Below are 13127 nucleotides of genomic sequence, written 5' to 3'. Positions count from 1 at the left end.
TATTTCTTGTTAGAACTGCATGCATTGCTATAAAAGCAACATTACAACCACTGTATCCCTTAAGACCAGAATATATGAACAGAAACACTGAACATAGCTAGGAAAACTCTGATCTTTTACTGTAAATAATTATGAAGTCTTGGGATGATGCCCCCCTTGAGTGCCTTGTGTACACCACAACTCATTTTCATGCATGTGTTTCAACATGTGTTTCTTATATTTTTACTATGTCATGCACAAATACTATTTATATTGCACAGATGAATGTCAAAAGGGAAAATTCTTGTTTTTCCACAGTTAGGCGTGACTGGCACAGTGAGTGTGCATAATAGTTCACAGGTAGACGAAACCTTATATGCCTTTCTTGGTTCATTAAAAGCAAAGTATTTTCTTTGGAATAGTAGAAGGCTGAAAGGATGCATTGTGCAATGTGTGTGTTATTAGTGGGTGATCCTATATCATAACAAAAAGGTATTGACATCCACATCAGATAAACGTATCTCTAGCACTTCATAAATGGTTGCACTTTCAGTGATTTTTCTCGACTGACTCCACACGAAGACTGGGCTTCATTAGCATTTTCATTGCAACTTTATGTTTGTAATCTGCTCAAATGGGCACATAGATATTAACAAATCCGAAGAATTATAACTGCCTACTCCCTTACTTACAGTAGGTTCCCTCTGTCTTACTTAGGTGCCACTAAAGGGACGCATGATCAATATTTTTTAAAAAGGCTGTGCCCACTGCCCACCCCCAACACATTTTAAGTGTCCTTCAACAAAATTTCTCTCTTCACTGTTGCACTATGCATCCAGCAGTGCAAAGACATGATAGGCTGGTGAAACAGTGTAAATATTATTTCCAGCCTATTGGGTCATTGTACTAGCCCCAATACCCAGAGTGATGGTTGATTAGTGGTGCATCTTAAGAAGATTGTGCTGAAGATTGACATGTGCTGATACGTGGCAGCTTTTCCATAAAGGGACCCATGGAAATGTAATAATTATAGTAATTAGGATTTTCTTATATGCAGTGAACTTGAGCACTATATTCTTTGTTCAAATTGTGCCATTTGAGACAGACTGCGTGCAACATTGCTCAATAGGCTTCTCAGATGACATTTCTAATGAGGCAAAAGTCTAGTCTCTTTGATAGAGGGAATTGTCTCTGAGATTAAGGTCTGTTTAAAATTCTCCATTTCTAACACTTGTATATTTGTTAAGTTATACGTTGGCATATTTGAGGGATCCACATGTCTGGGGGGGATGAGTATTAATGCTGCTACTCTTTTTAATTTTTGCAGTGTTCCCTTTATGTATACCTGAAAATTGGGCAGCTTGAGCAAAGAAAATGTTTAGTATTTGTGTCCTGTAAATACTTGCATTGGAAACTAGGTGGATTTTTTAAGACAGTTAATTAGATTGGTATTCTTTAGACTGAGCTACAGTGGAATTTTTAGTTGGGACACCCAGTCCTGGTCCTAGGGAAAATTTGTGAGTATCCTGTGTGCGTAGCTTGTTTATATTGTTGAATAATTTTTCCTAATACATGTAAAGGTATAGGGTCTGTTATCTGGAAACCCATTATCCAGAAAGCTCCGAATCACAGGATTGCCATTTCCCATAAACTCCATTTCAATCAAATAATTAAAAAAAAATTATCTCCTTTTTCCATGTAATATTAAAATAGTACCTTGTACTTGATCCCAACTGAGATATCCTTACTGGAGGCAAAACAATCCTATTTGGTTTATTTAATGTTTAATCAATATTTGAGTAGACTAAAGTATGAAGATACATATTATGGAAAGACCCCAACAAACTGCCACATGGGTAGATTTCAAGTACAAATGGGGGAAAATTGGTGACAAAACCTACTTAGTTCCATCAGTTATATCACAATTGGCTTTATATAAAAAAAATTGCATTTTCAAAATTCAAAATTACATTTTAGAAAAACACAATAGAATTGCTTTGCCAAATAATGAAAACCATTTTAATAAAACAAGGCTGTAAAGGGAGCATTTCAGCAAAATTTAGATAAAAATCACCATTTTTTCCCTACAATGCAGTGTTTTTCCCCAGTTTTGCAGTGAAATAGCTGTCACCTTCAACCACAATTTGCCAATATGGACACTTTGATAAACTGCACAAGTTATGGGGAATATTAGGAATGGTGTCCAGCAATAGTGCTAGCATATGATTTACTGGTAAAAAGGACATGCATTGGCTCAACCCATTAAGGGAACTCTGGAATTAACACCTACTCAAGGTAGGTGTTAACTCCAAGCTTATCTATACTCTAATAGGGTCCAAAGGGATGCGTTTTTTGAATTAGTTTTAGCACCTTGCACTTGCATTTATAAATATGGCCTTAGAACTTCAATGTCTGGTTGGTCAGTCTGACCATGTCCGTGATACTTGCTCAATGTGACTTGAAGAATATCACTTCCCCATATGTGCAAGTAGCATCTCCCAAAGTGATGCTGTAATGGCACATCTTGGTGCTATAGTTGGTCCATGTGACAGTTTCCAAATTATGTACTTGTGCAGCCATGGAAGAGTAAAGATTGTCATTAACATTCTATCATCATTATAAATCAGATAAAGTAAACAGGTATTTTAAAGCAATAGTCAGAGTGGTAGTAATAGATGTTAAATTAGATGACTAGTTATGCTTTTAATAGGTATGCCATTCCTTTTTATTGTACAGTTACATTATGTTTGGGGGTTAATACAAGCATTTCTTCAGATTAAACCTTAACATAATGATTTTTACCATGCATTTGAGAATGTGGCAGGCTCAGTTCTCGGTACAGCAGACAAAGGCTTGCGGCTCCAGTTCAATCCAAGCTGTTTACTGTGATATTTACTATATTTATTTTTGTCCTGCAAATACCTTACATGGTTGTATTACACAATTACATTTTCTTTTCATGTATTTGAAAGCAGGTTTATGATTTCTTAACAGCTAATGAAGTTTTTTAGTCATGGGTGGCACTGTATGTGCAAAAGGATATGACTGGAAGCATTCCTATATGTTTTGCATTTTGTCTATCCTTGTATCAGTTCATCAAGGATTTTTGTCCTTCCAAAGATAAAATTAAAATGAATGGAGTCCTGCATATGCAGCATCATAAACAACTTAACAGTTATCATCACACGCAGCAACAAAAGCTTTTTTGTCTAAAAAAAAAAAAAAGAAGATGCCTAATCTTACGTCAGCATGTCTGAGATTTCAGACAGTCAGCCAGCTTCATGTGGCCAGAGTTCCTGTGAGCAAAACTGTTCGCGTAGGATAAGGAGTGTATTTCAGGTGTATATGGGTCTTTCAGACTCCTCCTCGGATTGTTATTTAAAATTTAGTGATTTCGGAACCTTTCCGCAATGCTTTTTATCCAAAAAAATTGGGCTTTTTTGGGGGGTATAGAACATTGAATGATAACACTACAAGTCAGCTGACTGCTGTGTCACAGAGCTGCTGCTTTCTACATTTTCAGAACTGCAAGAGCTCTTTCTGCTGCAGTTTTCTAGTCGCAGTGCGGCAATACAGACGCATAGGACGGAATACGGACAAAGATGGTAATTTTTATTCTGGCTTGTTATCAGAATGCTTTTTTTGGAAATGAGAAGGATTTACCCGTTTATTGGATAACAACAAGAAAGTAGCTTGGATATAAACGCTGACTTCGAACTTGCAGCGTTTTTCAATTAACCAAGCACTGCTTGGAGACTCGGATCCAAACTGCTTCAGAAGAACGAAGAAACATCTGTTTTCTCACCTTGTAAAATAGTTTTGTGTGCCACGCTACTGTACCTGCAAAAAACGAAGCCTAAGACAAAGGATCTGATGCATGTTACTGTCTCTATCTGGGGCCTTTAAAACCACTGCTGTCAAGGCTTTCTTATAGGTGCTCGGCTACAATGGCAGCAAAGCAGAAGGATGCAGTTTATTTCTCACATGAGTAAGAGCAAGGCTAAAAAAAAGACACCAGACTTGCTGACCTAAATCAATCCCAATGCTTCTCTGGATACAGGGCAGCAGCCGTCTAGCAGTGACACAACCAGCCATCAAGTGGAGAATTTCTAGGATTGCAATCTTTGTTTCTTGGAGGTTTACTCATTGAAATGCACCACTTTTCCTTTATTTCATTGTTTTTATATTTGGTTTTTACTGCTGTCTTTGTTTCTCTCTTTGCAGCTATTAATTGTGCTTGATCTAAGTGCACATTTCGTGTGGATTAGTCTGTCTGTAGTGCAGTCTTTATCTGCTCTTGCTGAAAACCAGGGCACTAAGTCAGCCTGCTTTAACAGTTGTTTTGCGTGATGCTATGCAGCTAGGATGGGTTGTACGCTGACAACAAAGGGAAAAGCACAAAGCATCACTTTATCTTCTGGGTTGTTACAGGAGCATAACTCTTCTTCGATATGATGCCCTCCTCCTTTTTATTCATTCCTTCCTTTTGTTTCTAATTCATCTAATCGAAGATTCTAACAGATACCATCATGGATATGTGTGTGGTTGCTTTTTAATGATTTGGAACAAAACACAGCCTATGGAACCTGCGATTTGAGGCTGCAGCACGTTTTAGGTTATTGGCAATTTGAAATACTAGGTTTGTTGAAGCTGAGCCCTAGGGGAAAAGCTCAGTAACTGAGAAAGAGATCGTAGATAAAGAAATAAAAATGACAAGCATTATGGAGGCTCTGCAAAAGAGACTGTAAGAGAATCAGTTCATGGACAGCAATGTCTCCAGTGTGAGTCTGAATTATTCATAGATTGAAATTACCCTGCTTTCACCTTTCCATTTAAAGCGGCATGATCTGAATCGCTAATAAATTTTAAGGATAAAGTAAAATGGCATTCGGAATCTGAAGTGCTTTTGAAACCAGATGCTGAATCCTGAATCTTCCGATATATTCCGCAATTATCCGGTAAGGACTCCCCTTCATCACGAAACAGCATTAACAAGGAAAATTACAGTGATTACAATGGCAACAATAGATTACCATCAAATGATCGCTAATTTATCTAATTTCAAAGACTGACAAGCTTGCTTATGTATCCACTGTGACACCAACTCTGCTAACTCAGGATCAATATTCTCCTAAAAGCAAAATGATTTTTGTTTTTGCTTTCTGAACTCTATAAATCAGCCCATCCAATAATTAAGCTTCTGTTTTGTTAAACTACAACAGACTTAAGGTACATCTGTTTTAACTCTTTATTATCACTATACTGTATCATGCAAGCGAGCAACATATTTATATGTCTAAAGAGGTATAACATTGGATCTATTACATATTTTTAAGGTACTACAAGGAATTAATGTGTCTTAAATACAGGGCAGGTATATTAATAGTCACATACTTAATCCAGCCCATGCAATAACTTGTTTATATTGTGTATAAAACTTCTACTAACCTGTGATTTAACATTTATGTCTGTTTAATAACCTGCAATAGCTGGCACTGAACACAGGGTAACTTTTACTGTCTGCTTAACTATATGGCCAGCTACATATAGCTACCAAATGCTTAACTTAACACGTGCTTGAATTAGTAGATGTACACAATTTGGAGCAATGGTTATGTTCATGTGTAGATTTGCTTTATGTGGACAATTAAACAGGTAGAAAGTTCTTCCAAAGGTGCTTTTACAGTTGTGTTAAAAATTCTGTCAAGGATTTTGCTAAAATGGGATTTCTCTATATCCATACCAGAAGTGCCAGCTTCTCATTGAGAAAAGAAGTGAATTGGTTAAGAGTAAAACTTTACAGTTCTCAAAATTTCCCCAGATTTTGTTACAACATTTTTTTCCTAAAGAATAGAATACAGGGATTTTTTGGCTTCACACATATACAGTAATCAAATGAATGCTACCTTCCTGCAAGAATCTTACAGACAGAGAGAGAGTCAGCATGCGTAACAATATCTTTTCAGGGAATTTCTAAGTAAATATGCAAACTAATTATTACTCTGAAATCACTTTTCTCTTACCAAATAGAAAAAATAGCACCCTCTGATATATTTAGAGACCTAATTATAGAGACCTCTATTATGTGGTCTGTGTTCAAAATGTTGTGTATTTTTAGGTTTTGTAACACGATTCAGTAATGATTTGTAATATTTTTACATTTAAACAATGTTTTTGAAAATAGGTATAACCAGATCCTAATATTTTTTTATTATATTTTTGACTGAGATATCAAAGTTACTGTATACTTTAAAGCACCTAATTTATTTTTCTCCTCAGCTTGAAAAGGCATGGATGCAGCATTACTTTGGTGCAAAGGAACTGCGTGCTTAAAGCTAAAAAGGCACATTTTTTTAACCATTATTCTAATTTTACTTAACATCTGTTTAGAAATTGTTTAACAATGTCAGGTTTCTCATAACTGCAACAAACCGTCATAGTTTTGCCGTCTGCAACATTCTAAGCTATAAATTGCACTTGATGCTGTATTTAGTTCTGCATTATCTTTCTTTGTTTTTCAACAGTTTTGGCATATTGGCAGAAGAGGGCACAGAATAAGCTGTATGAATCATATTTAGCAGTGAAAAGCTGGCAGAGTATGCCAGATGTCTAAATAATGTCCAGATAATACAATTGTCATATATGATTTCTGGTCCCAAATAGTTTCCTCACTGTTTCAAAAACTGGGTATGGCACAATGGAGGCACAGGATTACATACATTACATATTTTATACCAAACATATTTGTAGTTTCAGAAAGACCAAGATAAGGGGCAAAACTGTAAATTGTGAGTAAGTGAATGCAGGTTTGATTGTGAAATGGTGGATGCATTTTTGTTTTTTTAATCTGAAGTGTAATACATGTACAATGGCATTCTTTAGCAGTGTAACCACCACAGAATCTCATGCCAGACTAAAATAAGGCAGCTCTTCTGTCAACAAGCTAAAGTTGATAGTAGATTACAAATTTATATACACTCTATTCAAACAGAAATGCACATTGATGAAGAAAAAGATATAGCTATAAGAAATCCGAAGTCACTATGTTTTTATATTACACTATACAGTAACTTTTTGCAACTGCTCTGAAATGTGTACATATCTATTGCATAAAATTATTTTTTGCTGCTGGGTGTGAATGTTCCGCTAGTCAGCGCCAAGTTCTACATGACTGTGGCGCTTTACATTATAACATGGAGATGACTTTAGCCTCCTAGATCACAGTGCTAATTACTTTATTGCTGCAACTCAAAGTTTATATAAAATGCTTGTGTTTTGATTTCCTTATTTCCTTTTCATCTTATTTGCATGGCTTTTATTCAGTTCCCCAAGATATCTATTTTATAACACATGATATCAACAAATCACAAGATCATGCACTACATCAACATCTATTAAAAATGAATGTGCCTTAATGCATCCTTGGAATTTAAAATCCCTGCTGATCTTTGTTTATATATAAAAAGGTGATTTCCACTGGAACTAATCCCATTCCTTTATATAAGTAAAATTACTTAATCTATTAGAATGCATCATGAATGATATTCATGTTGGTGTTGTTGATTTTTTTGAGCTTTTTATCCTAATTCAAAATTACTGTTCTGCAGAATGGCAGCATGCATGAGAAAGATTTGGCCCAATATAAAACATTTAATGTAAAAGATTAAGCAAGGGTTCTGAAATGTTAAATGATTGCCTAACCACAAATTGCATTGATGCATTCTCAACTATGTTTCCTATTGGCATTTTTGCAATGCCCACACTTTGCCAAAATGTATTTTGAAGGGTTAACAAATATTTCTCCACAATTATAAGCTCAATACCAATATTTTCAGACATTTCCTTTATTACAAATATTGCTGTGTTTTTGTGTTGCTTTGTGTAGCACATGGACAAGCACATGTATTTTACTTGCAATGGGAATGCTGTGTCAACCTAAAATTCCTCTAGATGAAAAGTGGATTCAGAGTGGTTAATAAGGAAAGAGAAAGGCCCAGATGTAAAAAGCTCTGAGATAAGGTGAGAACAAAAGACTGATGAAAAGTTAAGAGGAATTATAAGTAGATTGGGGTAGAGATGCTATAGCCGAGAAAAGGAAATTGACAGTCTGGATAAAGATTGGCTTTGGCTAATTATAGTATATTAGTCAATGAAATACAGCTTCAATGAAATACAGCTAAATATATTTTAAAAAAACACAGTTGGGTTCCTCTACCAACTAAGGCATTTCTGTTACATGTATCTGCAACAGGCTGTTTTTAACTGAACGTAAATACAAAAGGTTGCAATAAGTACACTTAATATACTCAAATACTGCAAAACAATGTATTTTCCACATTATAAATGTTCTAATACTTCAAATTCTTTCCTTAATAAAGGTTTTGCAATCTGTGCAATAGTGAGTTTCTTGAGTTATTTTTCAAAGTAAACTACACCATATTTACTAGGAAATACTGTACTTCCTAAATCAACACAATATATCTTATTTAACCATGTTATCATCAACACAGAATAATAGATTTCTTTCAGCTATTGTGAGGACAAAGTTCCTGAAATCAATGGAAGGCACTGATGATTCATCACATGTTTAAAAGTTATAAAGATTTTTACGTAATATATTTTGTAAAAGAATATCTGATGCATTAGCCAGCAGTTTTTTTTAACAGGAATTTACAGAGGACACTAAAGGATTTTCTTTGCTCTTTTATTCTTAGAATAAAAAAGATTTATGCCCCACCAGGAAGAAGGGTTTTTACAGTGCAGTTGTGGAATGTCCTCCTAGAAGGTGTTGCCTTTCGCAGTGATTTGATTAAAGGCTCTCATACATTTTAACAGGCATTAAAATACAAGTTTACCAGACAATAACAAATGTTTTATTTCCATAAATCATTTCCATTAACCATTAAAAGCAATGTTATAGGACACTGTAGTTAGAGCTTAGATACCGTAGACAGATAACTAGAGAGATTAGGGCTTGTGCATCATACAGTATACATGTGTTGGTGGACTTAAAAGTACCTTGCTTTTTTGAATGGTGTGTTTGATTACATATTCAGTGAAAGTCATAATGCCTTACAAAGTAATGCAAAAGAGCTTGGAATGTCTTTTGTGGGGAGACAGCAGGTACATAGCTCCCAATGCCTTCTTGCATGAATGAATGCAAGTTGCTCTTGACAGCATTACTAGCATCTCTATCAGGTGTTTGTGTCTGACAGCAGTGGGCACAACATTTCGTGGGCAAGCTGCATTGTGGCTCCTGTTATTTATTATCTGAACCTTGCCCCATTGTAGCAAATAGGTAAACTTTCTTGGTTATTATACATATTTATTGTCTAAACAAGGCCATTCTGCTTCTTTGAAACTTTACTGTACTTAACTATGATCAGGAAATCCAAACTAAATATATCATCAGCTCTTCCGCTCTTATAAGAATTGCCTCAAATGTTCCTAGGGGTTAACTAGTCAGTGGCCTACAACTATTTGTTCTTCTGCCTATGTACGAGCATAATATTCTGCCCAGATCTCATACATGTGCTTTAGCATAAGAATGTCCCTTTCCTCACCGCTACCAATTTGAATTTAAAATCTTTATTAGACTCACCATGGAATGTTCTGAGCCCAAATATGTTCAATGTAAATCAGTGATTTTAGCAGTCTCCATAAAAAGCAACCACATTCTCTTCCATCACACTATTTCTATTTCTCTCTTTTACAGTTAGCCAGAGCCAACGTGCGCTGTTAAACTTCTTCTGGGCCTGTAGGTAAATTTTTATAATGAACTACATTTGCTTATGTCTCATGAGCTAGTTGAACTTTAATAGTAGTCCACTATACCCCTTCTGCATCTCCCTCAGAAATTGTTATTTTTTGGTGACAGAGGACGCCCCCTGTGATTTATTTTTATATGTTCAATTACAAAAAATGTGTGTATTTATTTTTACATGCAATTTGTGATCTGTGATGTATTTTTATTCATTTTGTGTTTATATTAATTTTGAGTATAGTATCACAAAAGATAATTAGAGCAGTCAACAGAGTGCCAGTAATATCAGTCAGTAGCAATGGGTGTGAAACCGTGTCATAGTAGTCCAATTTTCCAAAATCTACAGTTGCATGCAATGCAGGTTCTGGAAGATTTTAATTGTTGCATTTTTATTCATGTATCCATCATGAAAAAGTATTACGGCAGTTGAGTACCATTTGAACTTGTACAGTAATTATAATGTAGGAGTACAGGATTTTATTTTAAAGTCTTTGGCATATCGTTTGACGCACAATTTTTTCAAGTTTGATTCCACCTTTTGCCTCCATTGATGTGGGACCTCAATGGGTATGACATTTGCAGCCACCTATGCCAACCTGTATATAGGTTGGTGGGAGGAGACATACATCTTTGGAGGTAATATGCAAGGGCAGAAGAGGATTGAATTGTATAAGTGATATATGGCCATAGGTCATGGCATGAGGGAAGATTTTGAGAGTTTTGCCATTCACTTAAACAATATTGATTTACGTTTTACACACTTGGTAAGTCTTTTATTAGTTTTCTGGATTTAGAATTGTCTAGTAGATTGTTTTTAGGAAAGAATCTGCAGGCAATTCTCTTCTCAGGGCTGAAGTCACCCCAAGCATGTTTTAGGGCAATACTAATTGGTCAGTTTCAGCTCCTTTGGTGAAATTGAAGCACAAAAGAAGAAATTATAACTAAATTGGAGGAATTATATCTAAGTTGGAGGACCTGAGTAATTTTTTTGGTACATTGGTATCCTTTGCATGATTTGGATTTGGAAAGTTCTAAGGCCATAGAGGACCATTTTGCTTGGGGGCAAGAACAAAGATTAAAGAAGTCTGCATATAGCAGGCAGTATCATGATGTCAAATGGATAATTAAGAAGTATATCCCTGTTTCGAATGGTGATATTAAATTACAACTGACTATGCAGTAAAATCTTTGTTTTCAGATCTTTTGAGAGTTGTTTTGAGTCCCATGCTGTCACTCTTAAGAGGAGAGTCAAACAGAAGCACAACTTGCAACTGGCCATTAAGTACATTTTCTCATGATTGGACACACCTGCCTATGAAATTCAAGGCTTAACGAGCTAATCCAACCAATTTTGTGTTGCCAGTAATCAGTATTGAGCAGTTACATGCATTCAAAACTACAAAGGTACCCTGTTTTTCACATTTGATTTAATTCAAAACAACTGAATACTGCTTCACTAAAAATCTTTGTTCAAAAAACACCCCAGTACTCAGATGTTCCTGGGAAATAAAATACATACCATTGCTTTGTTGAAAGTGGAGTAAATTATTATGCAGGGGTTTCCAAACCTTTTCATATGACTATAAGTGCTTTTTCATATGACTATTAGTGCGTGAGATGGGAAGCTATTTTGGGAAGGAAGACCATCCGTGCCAGGAGTTTTGCCAGTAGCTTTTAATGACTAGCTTTTAATACACCTCCCATAAGGTAGTCATATTGGGTTAGGCACAGATAGGCTGACATTAACCACAGTGTGATTTGAGATAACAATGTGGGATATGGCCACCTAACTGGGGGGATTGTGTGGGGGAATAATTATTGATTTACTAATATAGTTAATTCTTGTGATGTATGTTTAAGGGGGTGGAGGTTGTGACCAGTGGAGTCAAAACTTACAGTATATAATGTATACAAATGTACGCTAAACTGTTTTAAACAATCCAATAGAAATGCAAGATTTCAAGAAGCATTATGCTCTTAGTGGGTACCTCATAGTTTAGGGAGGAGTGAAATTCATCAAGAGCCACATAACACACCATGATAATATCATATATATAATGATAGTGTGATTGCCAGTATTTCACAAAAGTAAGGTCCATAAATGTGCATTCAAAATGATATTGATAATAGCATACATTGGGCTATGTTACTACCCATATTAGGCTGCGGGCACAGGGACTGAAGGGCTCCCCTGCTCTCAGCCTGAAGCGGATCCGCTCCGTGTCCCTGCTAAATTGATTTGAATCTGATCCATCTGTGTGGGCACACACACATCGGAGGACAGCCCAAATTAGCAAAAGGAGGCATCTCAGGGCTGACCTCCAGTGTGTGTGTGTGCGTATGCAGGTAAATCAGATTCAATTCAGGGACACAGAATAAATCCGCTTCTTAACTGGAATTTATTGTTCCAGTGTAAGGACAGTATTTTGCATTTATATTTGGAATTTTTCTTTTGCATCTAAACCTGGCTCCCTTATTAGCTAAAAATGTTTCCTCCATCATTGTGTAAAACAAATGGTTAATGGCAGTGTGCACAGTATTGAGCCTTAGGAAATGCTGGGATTGAACCTGTGACATGATAAGAAGAGCCTGTAAAACAACTATGCTGGTCACTAGGATGCAAGAGATAAGGGGAAAATACTACATTTGAATACAATGTATATTATCAAAATACCCATTAGATTTCTTCTAAATATGACATAATTGGTCCAAGAGATTTAAGATATTCCAGTTGCTACAATTATATGTCATAATATATATGTACATGTGCTTAATAGGGATAAATAAAAAAACGGGGAAGTATTGCTACAATGAAAATTTTATATAAGCTTCATCACACTGAAATAAGTTGTTTTCTAAATATAATCAATGAAAAAATCTGAACCGTTTCTGAAATATTCAAGTTAAAGGGGAACTATCATAAATGCACTTGCACAGTCCCATAAAACTACAGTTTACCTCCTGTATAATTTATAAATAAATGCTGCAGGAACAATAACTTGCGTTACTGTTTGTGCAAGCTAATTTATTAAAGAATATACAGCTATTTCCTACATATACAAACTGAGTGGGGATCTATTTATTAGTGAGACAGAAAACTGTGGAATTGAGTGTCAGTCACTTATGCAATTCAACATGTCTGGGAAAGAATATAGGGGGTAATGTAATAAGTTTCGCTAGCGCAAAATTTTTTCTACCGTCATTGACATGGAGCAAGTATCTTCAATGTTATATGTACAAGTGCAATTTCATCAGCATCCAACCCAGCCTGGCTCCAGTCTTCTACTTCCCCCATGCACGTTTGCTGTTGGGGGGTGTGACCTCATGGCATGCTACAGCAAATCAGCTTTCACTCTGCTCTGTCACTCAAAGCTTTCTCAGTCAC

This window comes from Xenopus laevis, chromosome 6L (assembly GCF_017654675.1).
Source record: "Xenopus laevis strain J_2021 chromosome 6L, Xenopus_laevis_v10.1, whole genome shotgun sequence".
Classification (NCBI taxonomy): Eukaryota; Metazoa; Chordata; class Amphibia; order Anura; family Pipidae; genus Xenopus; species Xenopus laevis.
Note: the sequence above shows the minus strand (reverse complement) of the source record.